The following is an 11,316-nucleotide window of genomic DNA, read 5'->3' as shown; positions in this document are numbered from 1 at the left end:
AGAAATAGGCCTAAGGATGACTTATAGAGAAGATGGCTATAAGAAACCCCAACAAGAAATAATTTGATATAGCTGCAGGTTACAGGTAGGTAGCCGTGTTGGTCTGGATCGAAGTAAAATAAAAAAAATTCCTTCAGTAGCACCTTAAAGACCAACTAAGTTTTTATTTTGGTATGAGCTTTCGTGTGAAGAAGTGTGCATGCACACGAAAGCTCATACCAAAATAAAAACTTAGTTGGTCTTTAAGGTGCTACTGAAGGAATTTTTTTTATTTTACTTTGATATAGCTGCAGTTTAGCATCAAAACCGAACCAAGCTAAATTAAAAACAGCTTCACACTGTCATTCTTCCCAGCTATAAATTAGCCATTCTGTGTTTGTGCAAGAATTATAAGCGAAACAAGACAAAACCCAGGGAGCATTTAACAGCTGTTCCCTAATGAAAATGTGATGAGCGAGGCTGGGAACAAAGGGGGAAATTGATGAATGCACAGATGTGGTGGCCTATCCCCACCCCCACCCCAAGTATTTTGGAAATCAAACGATAAGTTGTGTAGGCACGGCTAGCTGCTAAAGACAAAACATCTCTCTCTCTCTTAACAAAACATAGACAACCAACTGCTTGCTTGCCTAGACTCAGCAAGTATCCTGTAACCTGGGAGCACCTGTCTTTTCAGAGAGGCAGAAGAAGCACAAAAGAAGCACCCACACTCCATACCAAACATAAAAGGACATTCAACATACATTTAAATCACATAACTCCCCTGCCAAAGAATCCTTGGTTAAGTTTGGTGGGAATAGTAGCTCAGTGAAGTGCAACGTACAGTTCCCAGGATACTTTGGGGGAATGCCACATGCTTTCAAGGTATTGTGTGGCTGTGAAGGCAGCAGGGGCAGGCTTAGGGCTGTGTGAGCAGTGCCTATGCTCTAGGTGCTGTGCCGGGGGGGGGGGGGCTTCTCAAAGCAAGGCACTGGGTTTGGGGAAGGAGGCAGGAGGCTCTGACAGGCTCTTCAAATCCCCCCACCTCCTTCTCAAAGCCTAGTTAACACTTTCCAAGCTTTGGGAAAGAGATGGAAGGGTTCTAGGACCCTGCCAGAGCCTCCCACCTCCTTCCCCAAACCCCACACCTCTCTTGGTCTATGAAGTTTAATGCTATCTAGCCTGTCTCCTCCAGCACTGCTACCTGCTTGAGACCTTGGTGCTGGAGAAGACTTCTGTCTACAGCCAAGCTAGAAAAATACTGAGCTACATAAACCAATGGTCTGATGAGTTATAAAGCAGTATCTGAAGATGTTGGGGCTTGACCTCTAATACATTAATAAATACAAAGCAAGTGCTGTAGAAGATGCTAGAGCATCTTCTAATCATGTTTAGTTCCATTAAGAATTAGTTGCCCTAGTTCCTGATGATGATGATGATGATGATTTTACAATGTGAAGAAGGGCAGATGTAGTTATGTTGAATTTTACAATTATCTATGAGGCTTTCAGATTCCGTGAGGGTGCTTAGAATCCTTCCTGGATCTCTATTTAATGATCAAATAAATTTTGTGTAGTGTGAACTGCAGGGATGGTTTCATCAGGTGGAAGGTAACAGTGTTAATATACGTAGCTCTAGCAACCCAGGCAGATAGGAATACAAAACATTTCTATTGTACCTTGACTGTGATAAAATGATTTACAATTCTGCACATCCTGATTCCGTAAGGCTGAGCAGCAAATATCCGCACGCTACAAATGGGAAACAGAGTCCTAGGCAGAACAGCCAGTGATTTCATGAGTGAAGAAGTTTTTGTATGCCAAGGTCTAAAAGCCATTTTGTGTGCACGTTATGCAAATCGTGTTGTTACAGCCAGAACAGTTTTTTTCTGCAGTAAACAGATAAGTCTGTATATATCCATTTCTAAAGACTTGAGGGGACTTACGAGAGAGATCTGGTTGGCCATGGTTCCCTAACATGTGCATGTTCAGGGACATTCTCTTGAAGTAATTGATTAAAATATTTATAAACCACATTTTCATAAAATATCAGAACGCTGTAGACTAAAATACAAAAAAATAAAAATAAAAAGTCAACCGAATCAGTTTAAGCTAGCTGACAAAGAAGCTCAGGTTTGAAAGCCTGTCTGAATAATACAGTCTTTAGATGACATCTTAAAACGATGAATGATGGCTCCTATTGGCAAGGAGAACTTCTATTGGCAAGGAGTTTCACAGAGCAGGGCCTGCCATACTAGAGGTTTGGTGTCATGAACTGGAAGGATGACGGGGAGGAGGAAGAGAATCCCAGCAAGGGGTTTAGCTGGGACTGGGACACACTGGGACAAGCAGGGGATGGGGAAGTACGTACTCACAGGGTGCCAGAGGATGGTGAGGGGATGGAAGTCAATGCACAGGAATCAGAACAGCAGGACCCATCACCAGAGCCAGAGGGGTCCCTGTCCTCACGAAGATGGTGGCTCTGAGGCCTAGGGAGCAGCAGCAGGAGATACACTCTAGGAGGCTGAGGGAGGCAAGGGCCCACAGCCCACACCCCTCGTTGGCCAGGTGGGGCTCACTAGCTCTGGGAGGAGGGATGTGATTCCTCAGCTGGAGCAGGGTCATAACAGGTGAGAGTCACAAGCCTCATCAAGCCCAGATGCTGCAACCAGCATGCAAGGTATAAAAGGGAAGCAGAGCCATGTTGATGGAACTTGACTTGGATCTCTACAGAATATGCTTTGGGTTTGATTCTGGATTGGCTATTCTGGCTGCTGGACTTCAGACTTGGCTACTTGGATTGACTCTGGACTGCAGTTCCTGAGCTTTGGACTTTGCTTACGTGACTTGACCCCCAGACTTTACATACTGACTTGCTGCCAGGCAGACCAGGGTTTCAAGGCACTCAGCCCCTCGTAAAGGCCATCTGAACCTTAGGTGCATGCAGCATACAAGTCTGCCCTTCACCTATTCAATCCCCAGGTTCAATTCCTGACATCTGGTAGAAGAGCTGCTGCCAGTCAGTGTTGACAATACTAAGCTAGGTTCGACACAGTATCTGGCAGCTTCTGTTGGAGTGGTGGTGGTGCAGGAGAGAGGATCATAGCTCAGTGGTAGGGTATCTGCCTTGCATGCCAATGGTTTCAGGTTCAATCCCTGATACCTCCAGACAGGGCTGGAAAGCTATGAGAATTTGCAGAGCCATTAATGATATATGGGTTTGAAGACTGCAAAAAGGTTGGTTTGTGGAAAGCAAGAGAGTTGGCTGTTATTCGGGAGCATACCGGTAAGTCTGCTTTGCATAAGTCTATATATAGACGAAAGAAAATCGGAAGTCTTTTTCTTTTCTTTATTTTTTCTTTTTCAGTTTTTGTTTAATAAAATGCTTGGTATATTTGATGTTAACTTTTCATTTTTCTTTGTTTTTCAAGCTTCAATAAAAAAACTTTCATATTACAAAAGAAGTTAGAAGGACCTAGCCAGAGTTGAGAGTGAGGTTGCAGAGATGTGAGCTGGAGGAAAAGCAGCAAGCTGGAGAGAGAGTTGTCGGAGTACAGTTTGATTTCTGTTTGAATCCAAGGTTGCGGCTATAGGAGAAGCAAGACCTTTTGGGGGTGTTAATGCTGTGAATCCCTCCATCATAAGTGCTTGGAACCCCTGGAATCTCACACTGCTCAGAGATGGAGGTGGCATGCAACAGTATGCTTGTCATTATTGCTGTTGCTCCAGGAGAAGCATACTGGCATGCAGCAGTTAGCAGCACTCGGTGGGGGGGAAAAGTGGAAATCAAGAGCATGGAGGGATGTGAAATTGGAAAGGAATTGGAAAACATGATCAGAGAAGCTAAATTAGAATAAATCATTCTTTTTTAAAGATTCAATTTCATAGCAAGTTGTCTTTAGTTTCGCAGAATGCACCAAAGTGCATGGAAAATAAGGAGCCTGAATCAATCTATAGGCAAGTACGACATTGTATGGAAGTCGCTGAAATTGGACTAACTTATTTAATTACAAAATGCTGAGTTCTTCCCAACTATCTGAGAGTGTCAGGGATGACAGCGAGATTCCAAAACAATGGGAGCAGTGAAGGGGAAATGAAAATATAATTTATTTATGCATCCTGCTTTGGGCTGCGCCATGATACCAACCAAGAAGCAGAGGATTCTCTGCAAAATTTACTATGTATGAATTAGCCTAGGAAGATTGAAACTTTTGCCCCTTGTTGACAAAGGTTTACTGCAGGGGTGAAAGTAATGCAGTACAAACTCGCCATACAAATTATGACCCTTGTCTGCTGGATGTAGCAATGCAAAACTATTTTATTCAGTATGTGGTAGGCTTTGTGAAAGACTTGTCATTTTTAACATGTGCAGTTTTTCACTCTGATTGTAGCCTAAGTCTTTCTGAACCAGCAGAACCAACATGTTATTGTATTGTATTGCTTCTTAATTGTGAATTGGAAAATTACGGCAATTTGGAATTGGAAAATAGTCTGAAGTCCTAGAGCAGGCATCCCCAAACTGTGGCCCTCCAGATGTTTTGGCCTACAACTCCCATGATCCCTAACTAACAGGACCAGTGGTCAGGAATGATGGGAATTGTAGTCCAAAACATCTGAAGGGCTAACGTTTGGGGGTGCCTGTCCTAAAGAGTAATCTCTTTTCGCATGTTCATATCACTTGTATTTAGCAAACAAAGCTAGAAACTTTGAAACTTGCAAGTTTAATCATTATTAATAATATTATTATTTATACCCTGCCCATGTTGAATTATGGTGCTGGAGGAGACTCTTGAGAGTCCCATGGACTGCAAGAAGATCAAACGTATAATTCTTAAGGAAATCAGCCCTGAGTGCTCACTGGAAGGACAGATCCTGAAGCTGGGGCTCCAATACTTTGGCTACATCGTGAGGAAGAAGACTCCCTGGAAAAGACCCTGATGTTGGGAAAGATGGAGGGCACAAGGAGAAGGGGACGACAGAGGACGAGGTGGATGGACAGTGTTCTCGAAGCTACCAACATGAGTCTGACCAAACTGTGGGAGGCAGTGGAAGACAGGAGTGCCTGGCATGCTCTGGTCCATGGGGTCACGAAGAGTTGGACACGACTAAACAACAACAATAACATGTTGCTAAAGATTGTTAAAAGGGTGGGGGGAGGTTTGAAATCAGACCATTCTCACAAGTGATAGATAACCAATTGTGCTTGTCTGCCAGAGTAAGACATCAGCTGCCCATTGCTTGACTTTAATTGTCTGGGAGCAGCAGGAAAGGAAGAGGATTTTCATTGGGTGAGTGGAAGCAGGGGTGTACCCAGGATCAAAACTAGGAGGGCAAGGGGCGGGGCCAAGGCATGGGAGGGGAGGGGCCACAAAGTGGGAACATGGGCGGGGCCAGGTGAAACTGACTCCGGTCTCACCTAAGCACCATGAAGCTTTTTGCAGTCGGAGGTGCTGGGGCTCCGCTGACAGCACGCAGCCAGGGCGCTTGCTCTGGCCCGCCGGGCTGCCCCCTGTGCACTATGGCCAGGACCCCGGCGGAGCACATAGCCGTGGGCGAGAGCGGGGCTGCCGGGGGGGGCTGGTGGGCAGAGGCGGAGGCAGAGCACAGCCCAGCAGAGTGCGATTTTGGCGTTCCCGCCCACTGTGCCCTCCAGCTTCCCGTCGTGCTCTCTGGTTCCCCACCACGCTTGGCCTTGCCGGAGGGCGCGACGGGGAGCTAGAGGGAGGGCGCGGCGCGGGAACGCCAAACTCGCACTCCGCCGGGCTGTGCTCTGCCTCCACCTCTGCCCACCAGCCCTACCGGCAGCGCCGCTCTTGCCCACAGCTGCGCCGGCCCTGTTTCTAGGGGGGCAGCTGCCCCCCGCCCCACGCTGGGTACGCCCATGAGTGGAAGTCTGCTGGTTTGACACTGGATTTCACCATCCAGTTTTAAACAAGGATGCTGAACACGGATATTGAAGAAAGAGCAGCACAGTCCCAAAGTAAACAATGCCCGCCCCAACCAAGCTACTCTGTCCCTGTCAGTATAAGGTGATTATGCCTACTGATATCATAGTTGCATCTAATGTTCTAGCTCCAAAGAGCCAACAAACTGGCAAATGTTCCTGTAATATACACAAACATTTCATGGTCTTTTAAACACATCAGAACAGAATGTTCTTCCACAGGTAATTAATGTAATGTAGACAATTAAAGGATACACTGTTGGAAACCGAAGATTTGGTTTTGATTTGTAGCTTGATGCCATGCTCCTTACAACATGAAATAGAAGCATAATTTCCTCATGTGTAGGAAACTGTCCAGCAACTGGTTCCAGCCCTCCCTTCTGGATAACAGAGAAGTCTGCTTCATCTCCTGCCTATCAGCTTTTCAAATATTTGAAGGCCCCTATCATGTTTCTCTTTAATCTTCTCTTCTCCAAGCTATATGATCCCGCGGCCAGACCATACTTTAAGATCACCTTCAGAGGTCCTGCTCACAGATAAAATCAATTAGATTGATGGACATGAGAAGCATGGCCTTGTTGGTTGTGGGTCCACTGTAATGGAACTTCCTTCTGAGTGGATTGCACTTGGTACTTTAATTACAAGCTTTCATATGAGCCTTTAAAAACTATCACTGAGGCTGTTTCTGGGCACCTGGAGCTGTTGGTATAATTTACTGAAAACTTTGTTGCTGTTTTGGTCTATGATGCAAAAGTGATGTCTCATAGTAATGTATGTAATTTGATGTCCCTCTTTCTTTGGTTTGTGAAGGTATGGTCTTGAACAGCAGCCTTTAACTACATTAAACAAAATTACCTAAATTGTCAGTCAATGAGAACACAAACTTTCTGACTAGAAGTTGCTCTCTAATTGTACATGACTTTTTTGAAATTAATTACATTTCTCAATGGTACAGATCCCTAAGTCGACCTAAAATGTCATGCATTTCAGACACAGAAAACTTCATGTAGATGGGCACATAAGAAAATTGCATAAACATCTGTTTCTCTGCAACTATTCTGTTGATTATTTTTCATGATCAAAAATGTCAGGTGCACTACTTTTGACTGTTTTATATATATATTTGAGATATTTATGCTGGGAAATTCCAGTCCACCTTTAGTGCAGACATGGAACTGTTGCGTGTCACATGTCTGTTTACATACCAGCACAGATTGTTGTGTATAGCTTTTGCTTTTGTGACTCTCTGAGGAGACGAAGGAGAGACGACATGTTTTCTTTGTCCTGATTTATGCTTAATAAATCTGCTTGCCTCCTCATGCCGCTTCTGTTCGTGCAACGCGCTCTGCTAATATAGTGTACTGGTCTCAGACTTTTGAAGTCTGGGTTGCTGGTTTACGTCGTACCAGAGATGGGGGATCGTCCAGCATGTCGGCTGGAAGGGCATGATCCAGCTGGCTAGTCACCTGGCCTCTTGACGCCCTCTGGATGCTGACAATTTATGCATTACTCTGCAGCTTCCTTTCTGGGGAAGGTAGACTGGCTTCCTCCTTGTTCTTATGCCAGCATGTGTCTTAAGACAGGCTTTTGAGAATTGACTGCTGGTGCAGTTTTTATTGTAATTATTTGTAGGTTTTAACATATTTTATATGTGTATAGTTTTAATTTTATTAATGTTTACTTGTTCTTTCTGTGTTTAAAGTTATTTTTTTTATTTGTAAGCTGCTTTGAGTCAGGAGAAATGAGTAAGTAAATATAGCAATAATAGTGACAAGTTGCATAGCAAACAAAGTCAGTGTCCAGCTATAACAAACAAAATTATAATAATCATATCTGGAGGGCCAAGGATTCCCCACACCTTCTACTGCATGGATGGCTTGCAAATTTTGAGTGAGGATCGAAACCAGATGTGTGACCCTTAACATTTGGTTTTCACACTTTCCCCCTACTCATAAGATGCACACCACAAACATGTTGTAAGTAGGGGGTGCAGCACAAATGCACACTCGCAGTTCGCAATACTGTGGTGTACTAAACAGTATGGCACAATCTTTCATAAAAATGAATTTCAAGAGATAGTATTTATGCAGGCAAAACCAGATGAATGGATTATACATCTACCTTGACAGCAGTGCATATGTGAAAGCTCTGTCTGGGTTTCTCCCACCCCCAGAGTACTGCAAAATAATTTTGACATGTTTCAAAAGGGGGGGGGGAGGCACACGAGTTTTGAGAACGTCTATGAAATTTAGCGCGGAAACAGAAGAGAGCGCGGCTTCTTTAAGAGAAAGCACGTGATGTTTTGCACCTTTTAAGCAGAGCAAGATGGCTCTCTCCGATACAGGGAAGGTGTTGGAATGCGCCGTGGCTTTGGTCACCCGGACTTTCAAACGAAGGCTAGCTTTGCATCAGATCCCACAAGGCGGTCTGAAAAGGGGCTGGAAGGAAAATGAGCTGGGTGGAATGGAGATATCGCTCAGCCTCTAACTGCTTCTAAATTGAGATATGGAAGCAACTTGCAAGATATGGAAGCAACTTGCAAGGCCGCCATAGTATGAACCCGGACCAAGCTGAGACTGCCAACTGGAGGACCGAGGATACAGAACTACTATAATCGGCGAATCCGAAAAGCAAAATTCTGCGACCACTTAGCAACGTCCTTTCCCGCAGTGAGCAGCGGCGCGCACTTTGCAGCGCAAACAAGCAAACGCATTTCTTTACTCAGAAGTAAGTCCTGTCGGAATTCAGTGGGATTTACTCCCAGGCAGCAGTGTGTAGGCCTTGGAAACCAGTACGTAGTTCTATTTCTCTCGCAGATCATGAAACATCTTACTTTGTCTTGCGCACGGTTGAATTGGTTTTTTGTTTGGTTTTTTTAATGTTAAAAACGCTTTAGACTTGCGGAGTGGAAGTATGCCTCTGAACACGTGCAGTTACTTTTCCTTGCTATTCATACTCCAGAGCGCTATGTAGCTAGGATTTTTGTTAGGGGGCGGATAGGACTTGGGTTTTTTGGGGGGGGGCACAGAACAGACGTGATTGGTCAGTTAAGTATTCCTATTGTTTTGTTTGATGGGGGGGAGGGGAGAGCAGCTGCTCCCCCTCCCCTTAGTTATTCCCATGCAGCGGTGTAACGTGAATAACTCAGGCTAGAACACTTCCCTGTTTCTCATGTTTCTCAAAGGTATGGAGCGGGGCGGAGCCACAGTCCGGAGCGTTTTCCCGCTTAGGTCCAATGTTGTCGCGTTACTGGGCAGCAGCAGAGGAAGACGCACCATTGCTGCTGCTGCTGCACGCCTCGCTCAGCCCGCTCCACCCGTGCAGCAAGGTGAGGTGTTGAGTGGCCTTGTAAGTGGTTAAAACTAATACATCAGAGTGTACTTCTGATTCGTTTTCTAAGTGCTGGGAGTTAACAGTGTTACCTGGATCCGTGACATTTGTATTACTGCACCCCCTCTTTCAGGTAAGTGTTTTTGGATGGGATGTTGGAGGAGACAGACGTAATAGAAAAGACAATGTGGGATCCTCTTAATGGGAGGTTTTTACAGCAACAGCTTGCTTCAAGCAAGGATTTTAGGGGGAAAGGGGTTGGACTCTGTAAACCTTGGGGTTTGATCTAGCGCTCTTCCCTCCCTCCATTATCCTAATCACAGGAGTACACAATCTAAAAATACTTGCTTTCATTGAAGGAATTTTCAAGTAAAGCAAACACACTTCTCTGTGGGAAGATTACTAGGCTCTTTCTGGCTTAAGATAGTGAGAGGGCAGGGGTGGAGATTTTCCATGGTATGAGAGTAGCAAGCTTGTTAAGGTTGTATTAGTTGCAGAAAAAGATTGAACCAACACCTTGCTCTTGTCCTGGTTGCATAAATTTTATCAAATGCTTTCTTAAATGCATGTGATTAAATGGCAAGTTATGGAGGTTTGAGAAAATAAGGCAGTTAAATGTACTGCATTTATTGGTTACAGCCTCCAAAATCAAAACTGCAAAAGCAAGTCCTGTTCCTTTGATCTTTGTAGGAACTCTATTGCTGGTTGCATATATCTCTCCCCCCCCCCCCAAAAAAAACCCTAATGACTGTTAAGAGAGTAGATTTTGTATTTATGCAAAGCTCCCATTGCATTCAAGTGTCTGTACAAGGAGCCACAAACTATTTGTTTTTTAGACAAGTCATACCATTGGCACTAATCCTTAAATGTTATCTTCTTTATAGGTTGACTGAGAAGCTGTGAAAGTTGGATCCAGAGCTTTGACACACTAGAAATAGCACGTTTTCATGCAAAGCAAAATGTGGACAACCCATGAGGGTGAAACTACAATAAGCAGACCATGTGAATCCACTTGTTTCCCATAAAACCTTTTAAGCAACATGACTACTTAGAAATAATTTCTTTATTCTCTTGACTTTTTTTTAGCTACCTTGGATATGTGATAATGGTGGGCTAGAAAAATTGAAGATTTGTAGTTTCATTTTGGTTCCGCTCATACCTATGGCAATTAAACAGGTGTACATGTTACCTTGTTTTGAGTACCATTCCCAGATTTCACAATGGAAGTTAGTCCAACACCCTCTTACTGAAAAGCTATGATAATTATAATCTTATCTACTTTAAGGTTGAGAATTGTTGGGAAATTCAGCAGAAGAGGGGTCTTGCATGGGTTAAGACAGATACCTCCAGATTTCCAGACTCCTTATACCTTTAAACTGTTGAGCTGATCTTTCCCTGTCAGGTACCTTATGATGTTAGAATGATATTGAGATTACACTTCTCTCTGCCCTGAAGTTAAGAGGTCATTCTGGAACTATCCATCCGAGATGGCTGCTTTGTTCTACTATAGACTAGTTGGGTAGAAATATTCCTAGTTCTAGTCTAAGTATGTATTTCCTACAATAAACTACTTGGTTACCGGTACTTTTTTTTTTAAACAAACAAGCATCTCTGTGTGTTATTGCAAGTTAAAAGACTGCTTTCTAACCAGGATCCACTCTTTTGAACACTGCCTTTGCATACTAAAAGGGTTTCAGTAGGTAATTGGAACCAAATACCAATATTTTGCTTGGTAACTGAATGCAATTTAATCAGTGAACAATTTAAAACGAATCGGTGTGTATACTTGCATAAAAACCAGGTAGCTGCTGTAATAGGATGATGGCACAAAGATTTAAAAAGTCCATCTTCATATGACTCAAATGTTAAACATAAATTGCAATCCCCTCTAACAAGTAAGTATCCTGATTATTTCAGTAAGTATGGACTGTGTTGTATCTAAAACGTAAGAGGGAGGGGAAGATGCAGCACAAATTTTTAGTAGTAGCACTGTGCAATTTTTCAATGTATTGACCCAAATCAGTTTCAAAATCACACCATGGCAACAATTTTGACTCAGCAGTA

General features: G+C 43.7%; 1 long non-coding RNA gene and 1 other non-coding gene across 2 annotated transcripts; both read left to right on the top strand.

Moving 5' to 3' along the window:
• The first annotated feature begins 8,239 nt into the window (after nt 1-8,239).
• Nucleotides 8,240-10,440, top strand: LOC118076785 (uncharacterized). Its single transcript, XR_004691565.3, has 3 exons — nt 8,240-8,649; nt 9,107-9,250; nt 10,137-10,440. It is a non-coding gene; the product is annotated as an uncharacterized LOC118076785 (long non-coding RNA).
• On the top strand, nt 9,840-9,966 carry LOC118077046 (small nucleolar RNA SNORA47). Its single transcript, XR_004691602.2, has one exon. It is a non-coding gene; the product is annotated as a small nucleolar RNA SNORA47 (small nucleolar RNA).
• Nucleotides 10,441-11,316: the final 876 nt, after the last annotated feature.

This window comes from Zootoca vivipara, chromosome 10 (genome assembly GCF_965207765.1).
Source record: "Zootoca vivipara chromosome 10, rZooViv2.hap1.1, whole genome shotgun sequence".
NCBI classification, from domain to species: Eukaryota; Metazoa; Chordata; class Lepidosauria; order Squamata; family Lacertidae; genus Zootoca; species Zootoca vivipara.
Note: the sequence above shows the minus strand (reverse complement) of the source record. Positions and strands in the feature narration are given on the sequence as shown.